The sequence below is a fragment of the Felis catus genome, chromosome D4, assembly GCF_018350175.1.
Source record: "Felis catus isolate Fca126 chromosome D4, F.catus_Fca126_mat1.0, whole genome shotgun sequence".
Taxonomy (NCBI): Eukaryota; Metazoa; Chordata; class Mammalia; order Carnivora; family Felidae; genus Felis; species Felis catus.
The window spans coordinates 66,472,626-66,495,308 of record NC_058380.1 but is presented as its reverse complement, the minus strand read 5'-3'; the positions used below and the strand labels follow the sequence as shown (position 1 = coordinate 66,495,308).

The following is a 22,683-nucleotide window of genomic DNA, read 5'->3' as shown; positions in this document are numbered from 1 at the left end:
TTATTCTGCTGGGGAAAATACATCTGTGACCCAATGTGGATCACCTTTCCACCTTCAGATGGGTGTACACAGAGTTTAAATGAACAGAAAGCAACAGATCAAATGTGTGGTCAGCATATACAAATAGAAAATCTCTTCAATACCAATCTTTCATGTGCCTTCTGCCCCATTTTCAGTCATGAGAAGTGAGGGGAGTCTTCAGCTGAATTGCCTGTGGCTGGGAGCCCGTGCTTCTAGGGTTTCAGTCTTGCTTCTGGGATCACAAGACTGGAGTCTCTGTCCTGTGCTGTATTCCTGCCCTTGCACGGCCAGTCTCAGCTCTTGTCTTCTTCAGCCTGGGGCTTCTTTCTCATTTCTCCCTGATTAGCTGGCCCACAGTGCCCTTTTTACCCCTTTGCCTTAGCAGGGTTGAGTATACCTTTTCTGCAAGGGTTGCTATGTTTTCTTCTCTTCCTCACTTCCTCTTCAGATTCTTATTGTTGAAGGCCTCAGTTGATTCTCCTTTCCGCAGTGCTAATACCACAAACTTGGCTGGCCTTCCCACTTCCCTTTTCCCACTTCCACTTCCCCATGGACAGGCTGTTCACCACATGTCAGGGATTACACTAGGTGCTGGGGACACAAGAATGGAAGAACCAGAACCCTGCCTTTGAAGAGCTCACTGCGTGACAGGGGGTGAGGTGAGCAGGGGAGGGGAGCATAAATGAGGGCAGTGCAACATACGTGCCAGAAAAATTGTAGGCACAGGTAGTGTGAGAACAGAGAAGAGGGATGGGCTTCTCTACTTGGGAGGGGGATCAGAAAAGACTTGCCCAGAGTGTGAGCATTTTCTTTCTGTTTTTATATTTAATTTAATTTAATTAATTTTATTTTTATTTATCAGTTTCCAAAATGATATAGTTCAAATATATATGTATTATTATAAAATAAATTTACATATATATCATCCCTAATCCCTCTTCTGCCCATCCCCATGCTGTCCAAAGGTAACTATTGTTATTAGTTTCTTATGTATCCTTTCAGAATTTCTGTATGCATATGCAATCAAATATAAGTAAGGTTTTTTTCCTTTCTCCTTTTTATCCCACAGGTAGCATAGTATACTTACTGATCTGTACTTTGCCTTTTTAACTTACTATTATCATTTAGTGGTTAAAAGATGGACTCTGGAATCAGAATACCTGCATTCAAACTCCCCCAGGTATATAATTTACTAGCTGTGTGAACTTGGCAAGTTATGTAACTTCTCATTGCATTAGTTTCTACACTACATCTGAGGTTTTCAAAATGTTGAGACTTTATCATACACTAAACTTTATCATGAACTTTATGCATGTACATATGCAACTTTATCATTTACTCAAATCTTTTATGTACATTCTATTCTGTTCTATCGCTCTGTCTATTCATGTACCAATACTACACTGTTTTAATTTTTGAGCTTTAACATTATGTTTACTATTACGTAGGGTTAGTCCCCAGATGGAAACTTGAAGGGTGATTGGAATTCTCCAGGAAGAGATGACAGCACCAGTGACGACTAATATTAGTACAAACTGTTTTCACCACGACCACCATTTTATGTCTACTGTGTGTGAGATGCTGTAAGTCACTTGTTTACTTGTTTACTCTGCTTCTATGTTTGTTTTCTCTTTGCTTTGAAGATTTTGCCTCTTTATTTTAAATATACCTACTTCATTGTAGGTAACATTTTAAGCCACTTTAAATCTTTTTGGAAGTAAGGAGAGGCATAAATAGAAAAAGGACCAAGAACTTTATTAGGTACTTTGCATAATAAATCTTTAATCCTCATAAAAAAAATCCTACAAGTTAGATTATTATTCTCCTCTTTTTATATTTGAAGACACAGACGCCTGGAGAAGTCAAGTAATTTTCTTAAGGTTATGTAGCAAATAAATGTAGATTCAGAATTCAAACCACAGTCTTTGGACTTTATGGTCTTTGTGGTTCCTGGTGCTTCTTTAAAGCATACTGGATGAGGTTCTTTGTTAGGGTTCTTATAAGGATAGTAGAAAGAAGAGCTGAGAAAGAAGCTGAATCCATAATAGGCAACAATTATGTACATTTTTTCTTAATGGCTAATATACACATATAGTAACTGTGGACCTTGTAAAATCATCACTACCATGTGATTTTGGTGTCTACTCATTACTCACTAATTCACCAAACATATCCAGAGTCTACCACATCAGATGCTTTACTAGGTGCTGAGGATACGATGACACATGGGATCTGGTCCCTGGCCCTTAACTCCTCCTGTGGGAGTTAACTAGCAGGTCTTCCGGGTCTCAACCCCCTTCATCCATTGCACCCTGAGAAATATTGAGTCTATTTCTTCATCTGATGCTAGTTTATGCCCAACTTTTTGTTTCAAAGCTGATAATGCAGTTATGATTAACTAGTAGCTTCTTGGAGTGTTTTTTGTTTTTGTTGTGTTTTTTTTGGAGTGTTGTTTTAAAGATTGTGAAGCTATATCTGGAATCAGTGGCAAAGAGTGCAGTGATTTAATTAGTCATGCCTGCCATGGGACAGGAGGGAGAAATGAAGGCAAAGAAGCCATGTGCTTGTCACACATGAACTAGTTGTCCAGAGTGATCAGTTGCTTTCTGCAGTTGTTATAAATAACATCAATTGTATTTTATTGCTTGAATTCACCATTTCTTAAATTGCTATGTAAGTTATTCTCCTCTTGGGAAGTCCTGGAGAAAGAAAGCCATTGAACTTGGTTGAGATACAGTTTCTCAAATATATGTATATATGTATATATATATATATATATATATATACATATATATATATGTATATATATATATATAAACGTTTATTTACTTTTGAGAGAGAGAGAGAGAGACAGAGCACAGGCGGGGGAGGGCCAGAGAGAGAGGGAGACATAGAAACTGAAACAGGCTCCAGGCTCTGAGCTGTTAGCACAGAGCCCGACATGGGGTTCGAACTCACGAATGGTGAGATCATGACCTGAGCCTAAGTCAGATGTTTAACCGACTGAGCCACCCGGACACCTCTCAAACATATTTTTTATACAAGGAATCTTGTCCCTTCACTGCTAATTGCACAATCCATATCAATGCTGGATGTATCAATTTGCCCCAGTTCTGGAAATATGTCTATCATCACTGCCAGTGGATGCCTTTGATTTCCTAGTATTGTAGTGACTTTTGTTGGGAAGGAAAACTCCCGGTCTGAATGCTACTCTGTTGTATGGAAGCCCTTTATTCAATAATTTCTTTCTCTGTCTTCCCATCTAAAATGCCTTTTGTGGCCACAGCTGGAGTTAAAAATAGTTAACAGATGGGGCACCTGGGTGGCTCAGTCAGTTGAGTGTTCGACTTTGGCTCAGGTCATGATCTCACAGTTCATGAGTTGAAGCCCTGCATTGGGCTCTGTGCTGACAGCTCAGAGCCTGGAGCCTGCTTCAGATTCTGTGTCTCCCTCTCTCTCTGTCCCTCCCCGCTTGCACTCTTGAAAAAAAATGGTTACAGGTTGCCCATCTGGAGTTTTACTGTTTAACTTTTTCAAGACCACACACAAATGAATTCTTGCATCTCTGGGATGTGTTAGAACATAATTCTGTTCATTCTGTTTGTTTGCTGAAAGCAATGCTAATTAATGAAAACTTCCTCTAAGAAGTTAATCCTCAAATGGCTGTTGCCTTATGGGAAATGCATTTGAATGGCTGAGTAGGTTTTTCTCTGCCCACTCGTGGTTACCTCTCTGGCCGTGGAGGGTAGGGAGGTGGTGGCAGTTGTGCTACAGCATGGGGTAGTCACGGAAAGAATATTGCATTTGGAGTCACTAACTCTGGGTGCAAGTCCTTGTGCCATTGCTTGGTTACTATGTAAACTTGAGCCAATCACTTAAACTCTGAACATCAGTGAACCCAACTCTAAAATGACGATTATAATAATAATTCTGATCTCCCTAATTTAGGGAGAACTAAATGGGGTGATACATGGCAAACATCTATGTAGAAGTAAGTTTTTATTATTAGATGCCTGGGTTTACATTATTTCCCTGTTGGTTTTCTCATTGCTCTTATCTTAACCAGATGTGAAATACGATCTTGTAACTTTTCCTGATGTGCTTTTCGTGAAAAGCTGGCAGGCCCAGTACCTGATACTAAAACCAACTTGGTTTTCGTGATAGACTTTCTCTTGCTTTTTCTTTCACCACTCCTCTTGTTCATCATTGTCGGTAGATTTTAAGCACAATGTGACCCTAATCCATAAATCACACCTCAGTGTTAATGTCTTTTAACAAGTCTGTGAAGAGAAGGAAAAAAGAGATGTGCTGTTCTACAAAACTTTAAGAAAATTTTTGGTTGATTAAATGCTTTAGGTAGTTGAGGCTCTGGGAAAAATGAGAGTTTAAGAGCAAAATGGTAGTGTTGGAAAAGAAGTACTTGTTTGACAAAATGTTAAGGGTCTGTTCTGTGCCTTAACTTAGGTGAAGATGTGAGGAGTTACAAGATGGCATCCCATTGCATACTGCACAGTTTTCTGCTGTCTCTCTGACTTTTTTTCTTCTCCCAACTTCTTTTTCCTTTTAGGAACAATTGTCATATCCCTTCCCTAGAGGCCTGCAGGGTGTTTATACTCAGACCCCTTCAAAGAAGGACTTGTCACCCAGTTCCAGGGAGTGGGTCAACAAAAAGCCTCCCCAGCTTTAGCAGCAGGAAATCACACCCTTCCCAGGTGACCCAAAGCCAGTGACTGAGTGAGGTAGAGGTGTGAAGTGGGGGCCATTTCAGCATCCTGTGCTGGGCACTACTGCTCTGGATCTCCTAGCCTAATTAACAGAGACTTTGCTGGAGCTCCATCACAGGTCAGGTTCTTCCTCTGCCCAAATTCTGCTTCCTTTTCCTTCCTTTCATAGGTATTGATCCCTATAAGTATCTGAAAAACATGATTTTTGTAAAAAACTTCACTGAGATATATTTTTCATACCAAAAAATTCACTTTTAAAACAGTTTTTATTTAAATCCCAGTTAGTTATTAGTTTCAGGTGTTCAGTAAAGTAATTCAGCACTTTCATGAGTCACCCGGTACTCATCACAGGAAGTCTACTCTTTAATCTCCATCACCTATTTAACCTACCCACCCACCTTTTTGTTTTATTTATTTTTTTTAAAGATTATTCTTTTTAAAAAGTTTTTATTGTATTTTTTATTTTCATTTTGAGAAAGAGATAGAAAGCAAGTGGGGGAGGGAAAGAGAGAATGGGAGACAGAATCCCAAGCAGGCTCTGTGCTGTCAGGGCAGAGCCCAACAGGGGGCTCAATCTCATGAACAGTAAGATCATGACCTGAACCAAAATCAAAAGCCAGACATTTAACCAACTGAGCCATCCAAGCACCCCCCACTCACCTTTTTAAAGACTACAAGTCAGTGGTTTTTAGTATTCAGAGAGTTGTGCAGTCATCAACACTATCTAATTCCAGAATATTTTCATGACCCCTCAAAAGAAACTTCTGTCTGTTAGCAGTCACTTCCCATTACCCCCTCCCCCAACCTCTGGCAATCATTAATATACTTTCTGTCTCTATAGATTTGCCTGTCTGGATGCTTCATATAAATACAATCATATGATATGTGGCCTTTTGTGACTGCCTTCTTTTTCACTTAGCATAATTGCTTCAAGGTTTATCCACATGCTGTAACATATGTCAGCACTTCATTCCTTTCTATGAGTGACTAATATTCCAGAATATAGTCTATAGATATACTACACTTTGTTTATCCATTCACCAGTTGGTGTACATTTGGGTTGTCCTAATAAACATCTTATACCCCAAACTCCCATCTCAGCATCTACTTCTGGAAAGCCTAACCTGCAAACTACCCACACTTGGGACCCTAGGACCTCAACTTCTGCACCAATGGGTGTTATCAAAAGAGTCTTTGAGTCGAGAAAGTCTTCTGCCCAAAGAGAAATTTTAGTACCAGATGCCAACGTAATAAAAAGATTTCCATAATAAGGTCTGCAGGCCACTCTGTTGGCTACTTGGTCTTGGAGTAGGCTTCTTTTGGGAGGAGATTTAGTGTAGTTGAAATATGGTGAAAAAGGAGAGCTGGGTGAGAGGTAGGGCCAAAGGGACTGGTAGGGGCCATGCTGTGAATGGCATTTATGCCATGACGAGATATGTGGATACTTCCTGTAGCAGTGGAGACTCATGTAGAGTAGGTGAAGTGTGATCAGGTGTGCCCTCACTTCATATGTAGATGACAAATGGTTGGCGGCTCTTCCGTCTCAGCAAACATTGTGAGTTGGCCAGAGTCTGAGTAGGGGAAGTTGCTGGAGATAAAGAAATGAAATGTAGATTGAAGAAGGAGTCAGAATGAATATCAGGGGTGCAGAACATGCAAATGAGACTCCAGGGAAGGTGGAAAGGAATCATGGAGAGAGAAGCTATGTGGCATATTGGAAAGAATATGGCATTGGAGTCTGATACACCTGGGTTTTGATTTCTTTCATCCTGTAGCAGCTCTGTGACTTGAAACAGATTACCTCACTTTTCTTCATTTTTATTTAAGTTTATTTATTTTGAGAGAGAGATAAAGAAAGGGAGCATGAATGGGGAGGGGCAGAGAGAGAGAGACAGAATCCCTAGCAGACTCCACGCTGTCAGCTCAGAGCCCAATGCAGGGCTCAAACTCATGAACCCTGAGATCATGACCTGAGCCAAAATCAAGAGTCGGACATTTAACTGACTGAGATACCCAGGCACCCCACTTTTCTTCATTTTTAAAAGGAGGCTAATTGTCCCTACTTTTAGCATTTTGTTGTGAATTCAAAATGACAGAGCTTGTATAATACCACCAATTCCTCTTAGTTCACTTCCCCTGTCCCTATAACCAGGGCAGGCTTGAGAAACAGGACCCAGGGTATAGTCCAGAGTGAGGTCATCAGGCAAGCAAGGGAAAAGGGCAGGGATGGTAAGGGCTTCTGGGGACCAAGGAGCAGGATGCGGAAAAGAGGAGGGCCAGAACCCAGGGAATCACAGGGCTGGGCCACGGTGGGAGGGAGCACATATGCATGGATAACATTTATCTGGATCTCTGTCCCTTTTGAAGGTTCAAAACAACCTCTCTCTGACCCACCAACTCAGGCCTCTCTGCAACCTCAGGTGATGGCTGCTGGGGTCCATTTGGATTGTGGAGCCTGGCAAACCTCACAATTTTAGACTTGTTATAGCTGGATGAAGTGAGTTTGTACCAGCTACCTCCTTCCATTCTTCCTTTCCTTATATTATTTTCAACTCCCTTTCACCGATACATGTCTTGATTTTTTAAAAAAGTTATATTGCATGTGCTAATTTTCAGTTCCACGTGATGTATGGTTGAGATCCATGACCTCTGAGGCTCCTTGTCGTTCTGTGATGCTGGGACTGAAAGTCAAGGCGAGTTCAGCACCTGCTTTCTCAGAGGTTAATCCCTTCCATCTTGGAGCCTGCTGCTTTTCAGCTGTGTGGAGATGCTGCCAGCCTCCCAAAACACTAAAACGGTGCAGAAAACCACATTTGACCCCTTGAGAAATCAATCATCTTCTGTCTGGAGACACTGCCAGGCTCCAGAGACATGAAAATGGTGCAGAACCTGTTTGCTTGACCTGTTGGAACCACTCATTGGCATGTCCATATTCGAGAGTGAAGAAATAATTGAGGTATGTAAAAAGGAATCCAAGGCTACACAAAATCCTGAGGGAGTTTCTTTTTTTGATGTTTAATTAGAATTGGTGGGTGTTTGGTTGTCGTTGTCTTGTGTCATTTACTTAGTAAACATTTGCTGAGTGCCTCCTAATACTCTGAAATTTATGAAATTATAACTTTTTGTGCATGAAAGATGATAAAATGGCAGTGATTTAACATGATCTGAGCTAACATATGCCAGGAGCCATGCTAGCAGCTGGAGATGCAAAAGGATGAAACACAGATTCTGGCCTGAAAGGGCTTACAGAGACCAGGGAGGAGGATACAAATATTTGGAACACAAGTGATACGGGTTCTGTTACAGATGCGTACAAAGAGTGGTATGTGGTACACCCCCACAAGGGAGGGACTAGAAGATAAGGCTTCCTAGGGAAGCCTCCTGGACGTTAGTATGTGGAGTAGGAGTTTTTTGGTGCAGTTCTCAAAACTGACCAGCTGTGCTAGGGACACAGTATGGTAGCTTTATACTATGCCAATTTAGCTTCAGGTCTAATTGCTGTAATAAATCCTTTATTCTATATCTCTCATCATGGCTCTGCTTCTCTGCCCTATAATGCACACAATCTCAGTTCACCTTATGATTAACATTCCATATTTGAGGACCATATTAAGTAGCAAAGAATAATATATTTTCAAATGCCAACATCTATGAAGATGGTCCCTTGGGCTGACTTGGAGGCTGGCTGCTACCCGAGCTCTGCACTCAGCAAGTCATGTCTCCAGCTCCCGCATTAGGACAGAGGCACTGTTTAATTCAAGGCAAATCTTTGTAGGGAGCCTCTGGTAGAATCTAGGCACTGTTCTGAGCTTTGCATGCATTAATTTACTGAATCCTTACAACCTGTGAGGTTGGTACAAGGGTTATCTGTATTGTATGGTTTGGGAAACTGGGGCACAAAGTGGTTAAGTGACCGGTACTGTAGGTATAGTATTTCTCAGAATGCAAGATATTGCTCAAGACTTGTCATTTTTCTTTCTTTCTTTTTTTAAGTTTATTTGTTTATTTTGAGAGAGACAAAGAGTGAGTGCAGGTGGGGAAGGGGCAGAGAGGGGGGAGCGGGGACAGAGGATCCAAAGCTGGCTCTGTGCTGACAACAGACAGCCCGATGCAGGGCTCGAACTCACGAAATGCAAGATCATAACCTGAGCCGAAGTCAGACGCTTAACCGATTGGGCCCCCTAGGTGTCCCCTCATTTTTCTTGTTTTGCCAACGTTTCATTTCAGAATAGAGATCCTTGATCTGCATGCCTTTAACTGCTGGCTATCTCTTCTGCCTTCCCCATCAGAGATTGTGTTCCTTAAGTCAGAGATACAGGGCTCTGAGCCTTTCAAGGTCCTTAGAGAGAAGAGCTTGGACCTGAACGCAGCCCTGGTGGAGGACCTTCCTGGGCCTGCTGCTCTGCTCTCAGCTAGCACTGTGGGAATCCAGCTGCTGCCAGCCTAGGCCAGGGCGAGGGAGGAGCTCTAGCTTTGAGAGAATAAAACCGCGTTTAGTAGCTGCCTGAGCCTTGAAAGGAGAGAGAGCAAGGAACATGTGGGGCTAATACTTTCATCTGATGTTCAAGAGCTTCCACAGTCTTTCCCCAACCTGCCTTCACAGGTTACTTCCCATCCCTTATACCCAGAAACAACAAATGACTCCTGCTGAATGAACACATTGCTGTTTTCTGTGTCTTTTTGCCGTTATTTTCTGGTGCTGTCTGCTCCCTTCCTCTGCCAGCTCATTCCTGTTGCGGTCAAGGCCCAGCTAAAAGTCACTCTCTTGAGATATCTTCCTCTAGGTCAGCACACCTCAGACTTACAGGTGCGTGGAGCCCTTGTGCAAAGTCTGGAGGCTTTGCTAAATTGCAGATTTTAATTCAGTAGGTCTAAGGTAGGGCTTAGACTCTGCATTTCTAACAAGGTCCTGGAGGATACAGATGCTGTTGATCTGTGGACCTTGCCTTGAGTAGCAAGACTCTAGATCTCGTTTTTCCTTTAGTCCTTTTTGGAAACTTAAGCCTGCAGAAGCTATTTCAAGGGAAACAAGATGTTTTGTACTGACTCAAGCTAATTTGGCCTTCAGCAATTGGTAAATTCTTTGGTTAGATATGTGTGGTGACCAATGTCCTAGTTTGCCTGGCATGGTGGGTTTTCCTGGACATGGGATTGATTTTTAGTGCTGACACTGAGAAAGTCCTGGGCAAACCAGGATGAGGTGGTCTCCCTACCTCTGGTGGTTATGGCTGGATGGGGTCTGTACCCCTCTTTTTTAATAACCTCCACATCAGATGAGGTCTTAGATAAAATTTTGCCAAAGCTACGAATGTTTATTAGCCAACAGGTACAAGAACTGTCCTATACCTGGTTCTTAAGACTTTGGGGAAGGCCCATTCTCTACCTTATGCCCTGCAAGTGCCTAAGCACTTAGCATGATAGGGTCTCTCTAAAGTCGACAGAAGGATGGTACAGTGACAGAGCCAGTTAGCCTTGCAGTTGGTTCCAGTGAAAGCCTCTATGAGAGAGACACAGGACCAAAGGAACACTAGACCTCAGGCCCTGCACCAAAAATATTAGACTGCTTGTTGAATTTGTATACTTCATTCAAGCAGAGCAATGGGCTTGGTTCTGCAGCCAGTGAGGACCCCTGGAGGGTTTCAGAGCAGAGGGCCCACGCTCAGGGGTGTTTGATTCAGCCAGGGAATCAGCTCTGTGTCTTTCTGAGACTTAATTAGATTCAGGTTTTATTGATCTTTGTGATAGTTTGCCTGGAGGATGGATGGAAGGTCACCTCAAGAAGTGACCACCACTCAAATATGTATTTTTCCACATTCCTTGAGCTTCCCCATGTTTTTTTCAACACACCAAAAAGAAAGAGAAGCATGGAATTGGTTGCTTTGGGCTCTGGGGAGCACACAAAACAACAAGACCCGTGCTTGTGTTCAGAAAAGCCGAATCCTGTGGGGCCCTGGGACTGCATTAGAACAGCTGAAGGTTTTTTTTTTCCCTAAGGAGGAAGGAGGATTCCTTTCTCATTGAGCCTCGGTCTCTTAAAAAGTATATTATTTTTTTTAAACTATTTGTTTTTGTGGAAGAAAAGAAAGAAAGTAAAGAAGTGAAACTTTCCTTGCCTCTAGGCCTTTCGGAAGAACTAGCTTGGAGAGTGGAGGTTGTGCTGCAGAGATGGAAGTTTTTCGTAGCAAGTGTTAGCATTAGTGAAGCGCTCATCCTCCCTGTGGATTTGTATGCCAACCTCTGACACCCATTCAGCAAAACAACTTCACCTTTCGCCTACTTTCTTTGTTTTCCAGCTGTTTGGTTCACGCTTTGTGTACATATGTGAGCAACTCTTGATTATTTTGTTTGCTTATATCATTTTTTCTTCAACAAAGAGGATAGAGGTCCTCGGTGAAGCTGTGGAAGTTAGGAGACCAGGAGACTAGGGCGGTGTGTGTGTGCGTGTGTCACTGTTGGAAAGGACTGCAAAGGGATCTAGAGATTTGTGGCTCAGAGTTGGATGGCGGCCCTCATTTCACAGAAAGAAACTGAAGAACCTGAGACTTGGAGAGGAGAAATGGTTTGCTTGAGGCTGGCAAATGAATGATGAGATCTGAGTTTTTTTTAATGCTCTCAATTGAAATTCATGGAGTCTCAGGATTGAAAAGGACCTTGACAATTTTGTGTCAAACTTCAAGCAGATGCTCGAATTCTGGTCTCTATGTCCTTGTGAAATGGCCCTATGGCTACTGTTCGCCTCATCAGGTAATGGGGCGATCACCACGGTCCCAGAAAGTGGGGCTTCGTTTGATGATTCCCTTGGGTGTAGGATATTTTGACCAGGACTGTGTTTTGAACTCTTTCTGAATACATTCATTTCAGTTAGAATTATACCACTGTTGATGAATTTTCACTGGGGAGGCATTTCCTGGAACAAACTTGATTTAGTTGTAATCAATTCATTGCAGGACACCTAAGAACCTTTAATTTCCACAAAGGATGAAGCCTCTCCTAAACATAAGTCCTTAATTTGGACAGAATATCTTGTAGCTCTGTTTCATGGAACAAATTTAGGAAAATGCTAATCTGAGCTATGGAATAAATTGTAAAAAGATACATGTAAGTTTAATTTTTTTGAATCAAATAATACTTTAAATGTGATACAGGAATTTACCACTGAGAAGCAATCAATGGAAAATATATTGGTAAGTGAGAAGAGCCATATTTATATAAGATAAATTAATTTTTTATTAGTATATATATTATAAATCATTCTGGGAAGATGCATATAAGTATCTCAACAATGCTTACTTTGTGTGTGAAGTTTTGGGAGAACTTTGTTTTGCCTGTGGGTATTTTCTAAATTTCTATATTGAACAGCACTCCAACAATAAAAACTCTCAAAATAACCAATGATGAATCCTTAGGAAAATTAAGAATGCTTTTGGTAGAGAGAATATCTCCTCTTTTATCTTTTTTAAGCTAGAGAGATTCTCTTTCATCCTCTGTGAGAAATACATAGTTAAAATATTTTCCTCCTTTCTCTGATCAAAATTCTACCATGATATCTGCCTATATATCAAGTTTAATCTCCTCTGCCTTATTGGTAAGACCCTGTGTAACCTGGCCCCATTGTATCTCTTAGATTTACCTAATACTGGTCCCATTCTGATAACACTTTAGTCAAGCCCATTTCTTGTCTCCAGACCTCTTGTTGCCAAGCCTTTTCTGTTCCAGTGTCTTTATTTATTTGTTTTCTAGCTTGGAATGTCCTTTCTATCTCTCCAAATTCAAGACCACTTGCTTTATAACACCCACAACTGATTTTCCCCTTTTCTGACTTCCCATGGCAATTCTAGTCTATACCATACCATTTAACACTCACATTGTGCCACCTAGGCTCAGCCTCTGATGCTGAGGGGGAGAGGATAACTTAGCTTGCTGGCTTGAGGGTTTGAATACTTGGAAGACATGCTAAATGGCCTGGAATGATGAAGTGAGTTGGAATCCAGAGAAATACCAAGTAGACATCAGTTGGAATGGCTGTGTAAATGAACAGTTAGAGAGATGTTAGGGCAAACAGGGCACATGAGGCGTGAATAAGACTAGAGAGGGTGGTAGCCTTTTGCTCCTCTCATGTTGGACTTGCTGTGGTCTGTCTGGGCTAGGGACTGACTGTCACTGCACACTGATACCCTCTTTAAGAGAGCACAGCAGGGAGTTCCTTGGGGGCATTCTGGAGAACTCTACTTTTTCCATGCCTCCACATAGTCATTGCCACCAGAAGTCCAGGTTGATTCAGACACTGTTTGTAACCAACTAGAAGAAACTCAAGCTAGAAGTAGCTTAGGTAAAAACAAATTTACTTACTTAGGGAATCCAGTAACCAATCTAGTAACCAAGATGTAGAAAGTATGGCTCTAACTTGGTCTTAGGAACCGGGTGCCTAGACTTGGATGCTACCAAGAATCTTTTTTATCTCCCTAACCTCTGTTTCTCTCTGCATTTTGATCTTCTCTCCTGCAGACAACATTCCTCCACATGGTTGTAAATGAAGCTATTAAGAGCTCCTAAATTTTACATCTTTCAGCTTCCCCTATCAGAGACTAATTCTCTTATTCTAGTTGGGAGAACCCCAAGGATGGGCTCTAATTGACCTGCTTTGGGTTAAGTGCTCACCCTTGACTAGTCACATGTCAAATGTGTAGGGGAAGACAAGGCCATATAGGAAGATGCCATGTAGATAAGGGTTGGGTGAATAGTTCCCAAAAAGAGAGAGTTCTGGCAAACAATCCCACAGATGTCCAACATAATAGCATGGCAGCAACTGTGTGCATGGTAATGCTCAGTACAGGCATGTTGGTCCGTATACTGGAAATCAGGAAGGAAGAACTGTGGTTTAGCACACCACCCTTTCTATTGTTAGAACAAAGTCAACAAGTATTTATTGAGAGTTGCTCTCTGGGGATTTTTTTAAATAAATCTTTTTGGTAATGTTTATTTATTTTAGAGAGAGCATGCACGCGCGTGCGCGCGAGAAAGGGAGAGAGAGAGAGAGAGAGCGCGCATGTGTCGGGGAGAGGGGGAGAGGAAGGGAGATACAGAATCTGAAGCAGACTCCAGGCTCTGAGCTGTCAGCACAGAGCCCGATGGCGGGGCTCAAACTCATGAGCCGCTAGATCATGACCTGAACTGAAGTTGGATGCTTAATTGACTGAGCCACCCAGGCACCCTTATGGGGATTTGATAATTGTTGGACTAGTCTGCAACTCTGTACACTGTCATTTTTTTTCTGCTGTGTCAACCCTAGGACCTGTGGCTGCATTCAGATACCCAACACCCTGACATTTCTTTGCCCTGTAAAGAACTCCTAATGACTAGCACTGTTATCTTGGTGTTGATGACTGCTGAGTCACTTCATTTCCCAGAGGGAGAATGGTGAAGTCACCAACACTGCCAGGTTATCAGCAGCCATAAGCTCTGGATGGAGTGTTTCTGGGGAGAAATGTGAGTGAACAAAGGAGCCCAACACTTCTTTTTAGAGGAGGGCCATTAGCTCATCCTGGGTAGGTCACCTGGATGGCAGGAGGGAATAGGAGGAACATTAGTATAAAATACTTAACTGTAGAAAGTCTCCCCTGGCACTAGGGGTACCAGAACAGTTATGTTCCTGGTTCATAACGCTGGTGGAGAGTCTGCTGTTAGAAAATTAGATGAGGGATAAAGTTGTGAGGTAGGGAAGGGAGTGTGGAATGAAGACCCAGACATGCTTAGGTCCCCTTGTTCCATCCTTCTTGCTCCATTCTGGCTTCTGCTGCTTGACCTGGGCTCCCCAGTTGCCATGCCCCCCACCTCCCATTTCCAATAGCTGCTGGGCTTTTGATCCACCAATTTATTCAGGATTTATGCCTCTGCTTCTCTCTTCCAGCACATGGATGTTTGTTGAGCTCTCCTGTGGTCCCTTGACCTGTTTTTGGAGCCCTTTATTTTTGTGACCTATTCTGGAGGTGGTTCATCCAGGTGACACTAGGCAGCCTAAGCTCCACATCCCTCCTTGGCCCCTGGCTCTGAGCTTACTGGTGCAGCTCCCAAGTTTGCTGGGTAGAGCTTCTCTCTTTGCTGGGCCCCAATAGTGCTGTGTAGGACTTAATCTAGACTGTGTTAGCATTGCCTCTTTACTTGTGACTCCTTTCTGTCTAGCCCAGGTTGGACTCATCTTTGTACCCCCAGCATCTGGCATAGAGCCTGGCACAGGGAAGGCTCACCCATGATTATCAAGGCATTGGGGAAATGTTCAGTGTTGCCTTTTCCCTGCTCCTTCTTTGGGTTCAGATGCAGCTTATCACCACACTCTTTCCTATTCTCCTTTTCCACCTGCTTTCCTTCCTTCTCCAACCAGTCTGTCTGAGAGAGTGTGTATGTAGCGTGTACGTGGATTCTAGGGGTAGCTGAGTGGCTTAGTCAGTTAATCATCTGACTCTTGGTTTTGGGTCAGGTCACAAACTTATGGTTCATGGTTTGAGCCCTGTATCAGGCTCTACACCAGCAGTGTAGATCCTGTTTGGGATTCTCTCTCTTTCCTTCTCTCTCTACCCATCCCCTGCTCATGCTGTCTCTGTCTCTCTCAAAATAAATAAACTTTAAAATCAGATTATCTGGTTTTATTTTTTATTTATTTTTATTTTTTATTGTTATAGTTTTTAAGTTTTATTTATTTAGAGAGAGACAGAGACAGCTTGAGCAGGGGAGGGGCAGAGAGAAAGAGAGAGAGAAGAGAGAGAATCTCAAGCAGGTTCCGCATTGCCAGCACAGAGCCCAAAGTGGGGCTCAAACTCAAGAAACCTGTAAAATCTTGACCTGAGCAGAAACCAAGAGTCCATTAACTGACTAAGCCACCCAGATGCCCCTATCTGATTTTAAATCCTGGTTTTTCTACTTCTTAGCTTTGCAACTGTCTGTAAGTTACTTCACTTTGTGCTTCAGTTTCTTCATCTGTCAAATGGGAGTAATAATAGGAGCAGCCTCATAGGGCTGTTGGGAGGATTAAATGTATTAATGTGAGTGATGTGCTTAGAATAGCAAGCATGTGGCATGCAGTAGGCATTCTAGAAGTGTTAGTTGTAGTTACTGTTCTCTCTGCCTTCACTGTTCACTCCAGTAAGGGTCATTTGACTTTGTTCCCTTTTGTGTTCTTGGGCTAACCCCCAGCTTACCCTCTCCTTGTGCTCAACTTTTATGCCTCACCTTAACCTCTGGCCCACACTGTCAAATATTTGCAAACACACATTTCTAATTGGCTAACTCTGAGCTGTAGCCCAGGAGAGAGCCAGTCTCATTTCTTTTATGTGTCAGCATCACCTCCTCTCCTAGCGGGTCTTTCCTCAGGCCAAGGCCTGGCCCAAACCTCCTTTTAATGGCTGATTGAGGGAGCTAAGGGAGTAAGGCTTACTGCTGCTGCTAGAGTAAACATTGGCAATTTTTTTGTAAAGGGCCAGGTAGTAAATACCTGGCTTTTGCGTGGCTTTGTGGCCACACATGGTCTCTGACCCTTCTCTATAAATCTCTGATTTGTAGCCTTTGCCAGTTTCTGTGTTGTCAGTCCTTTTACCGTGGCCAATTTCATGCTACAAATGTGAGGCCACTAAACTTGAGGCTGGGAAGAGATATGCACTCAGTTCTCTGTAGCTGTATCATACCTTTTTTTTTTTTTCTTTCTTTCTTAGAGCAAGGGAAAGGGGCAGAGAGAGAGAGAGAGAGAGAGAGAGAGAGAGAGAGAGAGAATCTTCAGCAGGCTCCACACTTAGCACAGGGCTTGATACTATGACTGTGAGATCATGACCTGAGCTAAAATCAAGAGTCTAACGCTTAACCGACTGAGCCTCCTGGGAGCCCCTGTGGTATACCATTAAGCCATACCCCCCTTCCCTGCTCACTTCTGCAGCCCTAAAGACCACTTATGTCCTTGGAGGAAACTTGAAAGAAACCTTAGCTCCCACAACCCCTGCCTCAAGGTTAGGCTCTTTTCTGTGTTTTGGTATATGGGTATCATTATCTTGCCCTTCCAGACTTCCTAGATTTCAGCTCTTGCCTGCTTTGATCGCCGACCCCTGTGTGCTCCTGTGACCCCCTGACTCCCTGTGTTCTTGAAAAACACAGATGGCCGTATACTTCCTGATCTACCCTGGCTTCCTGGCTGTCAGATCTCTGATGTGCTTCTGAGCACAGGGAAGCATATCCACTCTACCTCCTGCAGGGGCTTCTGATTTCCAGGTTGTGATCTGCTTTGGCTACTCCCTTCCAGTTCTTGCAGCACACTTCTCACGATGCCAGGAGGTTAACTCTCATCCTACTGATTGGGAACTTAGTTCCCAACTCAGTCCTTCTTTCCCTGTCCTGGCTCCTGTCTGATTAGCACCAACTGTCTGCTAAACCCGTACATGATTTTTACCGCCATTGATTCACACAGAAATGTTTACTTGGTATTTTCTGTGTGCTAGGTCCTGTGTAGGCACAGAGGATACCTTGGTGAACAAACCAGATAAGGAGTCTCTGCCCTTGGGGAGTTTATGTTAAAGAGTGAGGAAACACATACTAAACAATAGGCATAATAAATATATAATATTTTATAAAAGAAGGTGGTAAGTATGATGGAAAAAGTGAACAGGGAAAGACAAGCCAACAGTGCTGATACAAGGCACATGTTTAGAGTGGCCTCTTTGAGAAGGTGACTCTTGAGCAAAGCCTTAAAAAACATTCCATGTGTTCTGTACTTTCATATACATCTACTCATCATCAACACCTGGTCGTATAGGTAGCTAGCTTACTTCAGCCTGAGAACTTCCAGGACTTTCTGTTTCTCCCAGAGGGGCTATTTATATATAGTAAGAGAGGCAGCAAGTATTATAATTGTATGCTTGGACTTTGGTGTAGAAAACGGCCTTGAATCCTTGCTCTATGGCCAATTGGAGCAGCTGTAAGTGTTTACCTAATTTACTAGACAATGTGTTTCTTGAGGGGCTGGATCTTTCTTGTTCACCCTATTGCCTCCATGCCTAGCGTAGTAGTATCTGACCTCTATTAATGCTTGTTAAATGAATGAGTGCACATTTAAGTTTTTGGTTTGCTTATTAGCCATAATGCCCTGGGAACATTCCTTCCTGAGCTTTCAGTTCCTTGTATGTAAAATGAGGCTGTTAATCATGATCAATAGAGTAACCGCCTCATAGTGTGAGAGTCAAACTGTAAGAATTTACAATGCAGGTAGAGCACTTAGCAAGGTGCCTAGTACACAGCTAGTGCTTATGCAGTAAGTGTTAGAAGTGGTTACTGTTTGTTGTAGTCAACATACAGAATTAATGTTCTCCTACTTAAGATACACTATTGTGGGAGGATTTCTTTCCTCCTCAATAACTTGGTCCCATCAACCAAGCCTGTGCAGTGCCTGCAGAGTTGTAACTTTTGAGGGAGTATGAGAGGTGTGCATGGGGGTAGATGGTGGGTAGGGTGGAGGCTAGAGGAGTCTAGGGGCAGAAGAGAGAGCCTAGGTAGCAGGACTGAGGGGATCCCTGGAGCACTGTGGCCGGGGCAGAGGCTGTTGTATAAATAGACAATCTCTCAGCCAGCGCTAGGAAGCAGAGTTAGTGTCCACATAATAACACAGAGCAAGGGGATTAATGGAATGTTAACTGAGATTAAACAGAGTAATTATTAGGGCGTAGGCATCACTAGTGGGGCCTGGAGACAAGGCCTAGACCCTGGCACAGGGTCTTTCTCCAACTTAAAGTGTCTTTTCAGCCCAAATTCCCTGGCTTTCCCAGCATTCCCCAGTGTCTGCTGAACTGACTCTCCTGCCTCTTTGATTTTCTTCAATCTGGTCTCCTGGGTTTGTCTCTCATGAAACAGTCAGTCTGCATGAAGACCCCTGCTGTCTCTATGGGCATGGCCAGGGGCACCATTTGCTAACTCGCTAGGAATATAACCATCACTCTGGTTGTTCTCAGTGAGTATAGACAGTCATTTAGTGCTATTCCGCAGAAGGCAGCATCCTGACCAAACAGGCCCAGAGGTAGAAGGCTTCTCTTCCTACTAGGCTCTTGGCTGGAAGCAGATGTTTTATGGAAGTCAGTTGCCATCCAGATAGTCAGCAACATTTGTTTAGGACCCACTGCACGTCTGTCCCTGTGATGAGGGAGACAGCATTTCAATGCAGAAAAGATAATGATCCTCATCAGAATCTATGATTATTTCCTGAGGATTGAGTCTTAGAAGTGGCTTTACTTTTCTAAGGGTTAAGAATACGTTTATGTTTCTTTATACATAATGCCATATTGTCTTCCAAAAAGGATGTACCAATTTATATGCCCATTCATTGCATTTAATAATGTTCATTTTATTATACCTTTGCTAGTACTGGGTACTATTAACTGGGTTCTTTTAACTATATATAAAGGAGAGGCAAAATGGCATTTCTTTGATTAAAGCTTTGTTTTTTATTAAAAAAGGGGTTCAACATTTTTAAATGTTTGTTTACTGTGGAGATAATTCTTGGTATCCTCTCCAGAGTAGGTCTGGAGGAATTTTGGCTTTTTTTTTTTTTTTTGGCTGAATTTTATTCATGGCATTTTTTAAAAAGTTTTTTTTTAATGTTTATTTTTGAGAGAGAGAGAAAGACCATGCACAAGCGGGGGAGGGGCAAAGAGAGAGGAAGACAGAAGACTGAAGTGGCCTCTGTGCTGACAGCAGAGAGCCTGATGCTGGGCTCGAATTTGCGAACTGCAAGATCATGACCTGAGCTGAAGTTGGAAGCTTAACCAACTGAGCCACTCAGGTGCGCCTATGGCATTTCTTTTTTTAAGTTTATTTATTTATTTTGAGAGAGAGAGAGAGAGAGTGTGTGCACATGTGCACATGCTCAAACCAGGGAGGAGCAGAGAAAGGAAGAGAGAATCCCAAGCAGGCTGTATGTGTCAGTGCTTGATCTCACCATGAGATCATGACCTGAGCCGAAATCAAGAGTCAGATGTGTAACCAACTGAGCCACCCAGGTGCTCCTATGGCATTTGTTTTTTTAATCCACATACAGTAAAATTTACTTTCTTTGTTACTGTGTACATTTTCTGATTTTGACAAGTACACAGCATTTTGTAAGTAGTAACACAATCAGAATATAAAGTTTTTTCCCAAAATTCCCTCCTGTTGCCTCAAACCCTCCACCAACTCTTAGTCAAATCAACTCTTAGTCCCTGGCAACTCCTGATCTATTTTATGGCCCTGTATTTTTGCCTTTTCCAGAATGATGTAACAGTCTCTTTAATAGAGCAGTAACACTTAAATTTTAAGTCCAATTTATAAGTATTTTTCTTTTACATATTGTGTTTTGTTTTTCTACTAAGAACTTTTTGCCCAACCCAAAGTTTCCTATATTTTCTTCTAAAATTTTTCAAATTTTACATTTATGCCTATAGTCCATTTTGTTAAAATTTGTGCAAGGTGTGAGATGTTGGTCAAGATTCATGTTTTTGTATATTGATATCCAGTTGTTATGACATCATTTGTTAAAAAGTCTACCCTTTTTCTATTTAGTTAATTAATTACTTTAAATGTTTACTTATTTTTGAGAAAGAGAGAAAAAGAGACAGAGTGTGAGCAGGGGAGGGGCAGAGAGAAAGGGAGACACAGAATCCGAAGCAGGCTCCAGGCTCTGAGCTGTCAGCACAGAGCCCGACTTGGGGCTCGAACTCACGAACTACAAGATCATGACCTGAGCGGAAGTTGTACACACTCAACCAACTGAGCCACCCAGGCACCCCTGAAACTGCAATTTTTAAAACAATAGCATTGACAAGTCCAAAGCATGAAATACTTAGGTATAAGCTAAAAACTATAAAGTATAGATGAAAGAAAATTTAAGAGTTAAATATATAGTTCTTTTTCTATTTAAATGCACCTCTGTCAGAAATCAGTTGACCATGTTTTTTTTTTTCTTTTCTGACCTCTCTGTTCTGTTCCATTGATCTATGTATCTATCCTATCCCTATACCGCATTGTATTGATTATACTAAGTTCCTATATTTTTGCCTCTTCCAGAGTGATCTATAAGTAGAATCACATAGTATATAAAATTTGCATCTAGCTTGTTTCACTTAGAGTAATGAATGCCTTTGAGATTCACCCAAGTTGTTGTGCACTTCAATCTTTCATTCATTTTTATTGCTCAATAACATTGCATTGTATGGATGTACTAGAGATTGTTTAACCATTGACTTGCTGTTCTTTTTCAAATTGATTGGGCTATATAGTTCCCTTGCCTTTTTTAGAATCAGCTTATAAATATCTTTAAGAACTTGCCCTCTTAATTGGAACAATGTTGGGATTTCCATAAGTCTAGATATCAATTTGGGGAGAATTGACATATTAACAATATTGAGTCTTCCAATCTATGAATATGGTATACCTTTCCATGTATTTAACTCTTAAATTTTCTTTCTTTTTTAGTTTTTAGCTTATACCTAAGTATTTCATGCTTTGGACTTGTCAATGCTGTTGTTTTAAAAATTTCAGTTTCAGGGCACCTGGGTGGCTCAGTCGGCTGAGCGTCTGACTTCGGCTCAGGTCATGATCTTGCACTCCTTGAGTTCAAGCCCTGCGTCGGACTCTGTGCTGACAGCTCAGAGCCTGGAGCCTGCTTCGAATTCTGTGTCTCCCTCTCTCTCTGCCCCTCCCCAACTCATGCTCCGTCTCTCTCTGTCAAAAATAAATAAACATTAAAAAAAATTTATTTAAAAAAAATTTCAGTTTCAGGGGTGCCTGGGTGACTCAGTCAGTTAAGCGTCTGACTTCGGCTCAGGTTATGATCTCATGGTCTGTGGGTTCATGCCCCACGTCAAGCTCTGTGCTGACAGCTCAGAGCCTGGAGCCTGCTTCGAATTCTGTGTCTCCCTCTCTCTCTGCCCCTCCCCAACTCATGCTCCGTCTCTCTCTGTCAAAAATAAGTAAACATTAAAAAAAATTTATTTAAAAAAAATTTTAGTTTCAGGGGTGCCTGGGTGACTCAGTCAGTTAAGCGTCTGACTTCGGCTCAGGTTATGATCTCATGGTCTGTGGGTTCATGCCTCACGTCAAGCTCTGTGCTGACAGCTCAGAGCCTGGAGCCTGCTTTGAATTCTGTGTCTCCCTCTCTCTCTGCCCCTCCCCAACTCATGCTCCGTCTCTCTCTGTCAAAAATAAATAAATATTAAAAAAAATTATTTAAAAAAAAATTCAGTTTCAGGGGCGCCTGGGTGGCTCAGTCAGTTAAGTGTCTGACTTCGGCTCAGGTCATGATCTTGCGGTCCATGGGTTTGTGCCCCATGTTGGGCTCTGTGCTGACAGCTCACAGCCTGGAGCCTGCTTTGGATTCTGTGACTCCCTCTCTCTCTTCCCCTCCCCTGCTTGCACTGTGTCTCTCTCTCTCTCTCTCAAAATAAATAAACATTAAAAAATTTTTTTAAGTTAATTTCAGTTTCAGATTGTTCTTTATTAGTATAAAGAAATACCATTAATTTTTTGTATATTGACCTGTTTCTGATTTTCCCCTCTTGGAAAACACCTGCCATTGTAAAGAAGTCCAGTTTATTCTGGTGGAGAGGCCATGTGGAAAGATGCCTGGAGGATGCGAGGCTATGTGACAAGGAACTGAGCTGTCCCAGCCAATAGTTAGCACCCACTGCCAGACTTGTGAGTGAAGCCATCTTCGATGTTCTAGCCCCAGCTGAGCTCCCGGCTCAGTGCAGCCACATTAGTCAACCATGTTTGCACTACAGAGAGCTGAAGAACTGCCCATCTGAGCCCAGCCACCCCACAAAATTGTGAGAAATAGTGTATCTTCATTGTTTTAAACCATTAAATATGGGGGTGGGGATTGTCATTAAGCAATAGACAAATGATACCAGGCTTACAACAGTTCACTTAACTAGTCCTG

General features: G+C 42.2%; 1 protein-coding gene across 1 annotated transcript in view; it reads left to right on the top strand.

Moving 5' to 3' along the window:
* Nucleotides 1-663: 663 nt before the first annotated feature.
* The window catches only part of ABCA1 (ATP binding cassette subfamily A member 1), a 325,465-nt gene continuing 303,445 nt past the window's right edge, over nucleotides 664-22,683 (top strand). The window contains exons 1-3 of the mRNA XM_045042502.1: nucleotides 664-680; nucleotides 1,470-1,604; nucleotides 7,362-7,701. The gene's annotated coding sequence lies outside the window, so the exon portion shown is untranslated. The remainder of the gene's footprint in view (nucleotides 681-1,469; nucleotides 1,605-7,361; nucleotides 7,702-22,683) is intronic.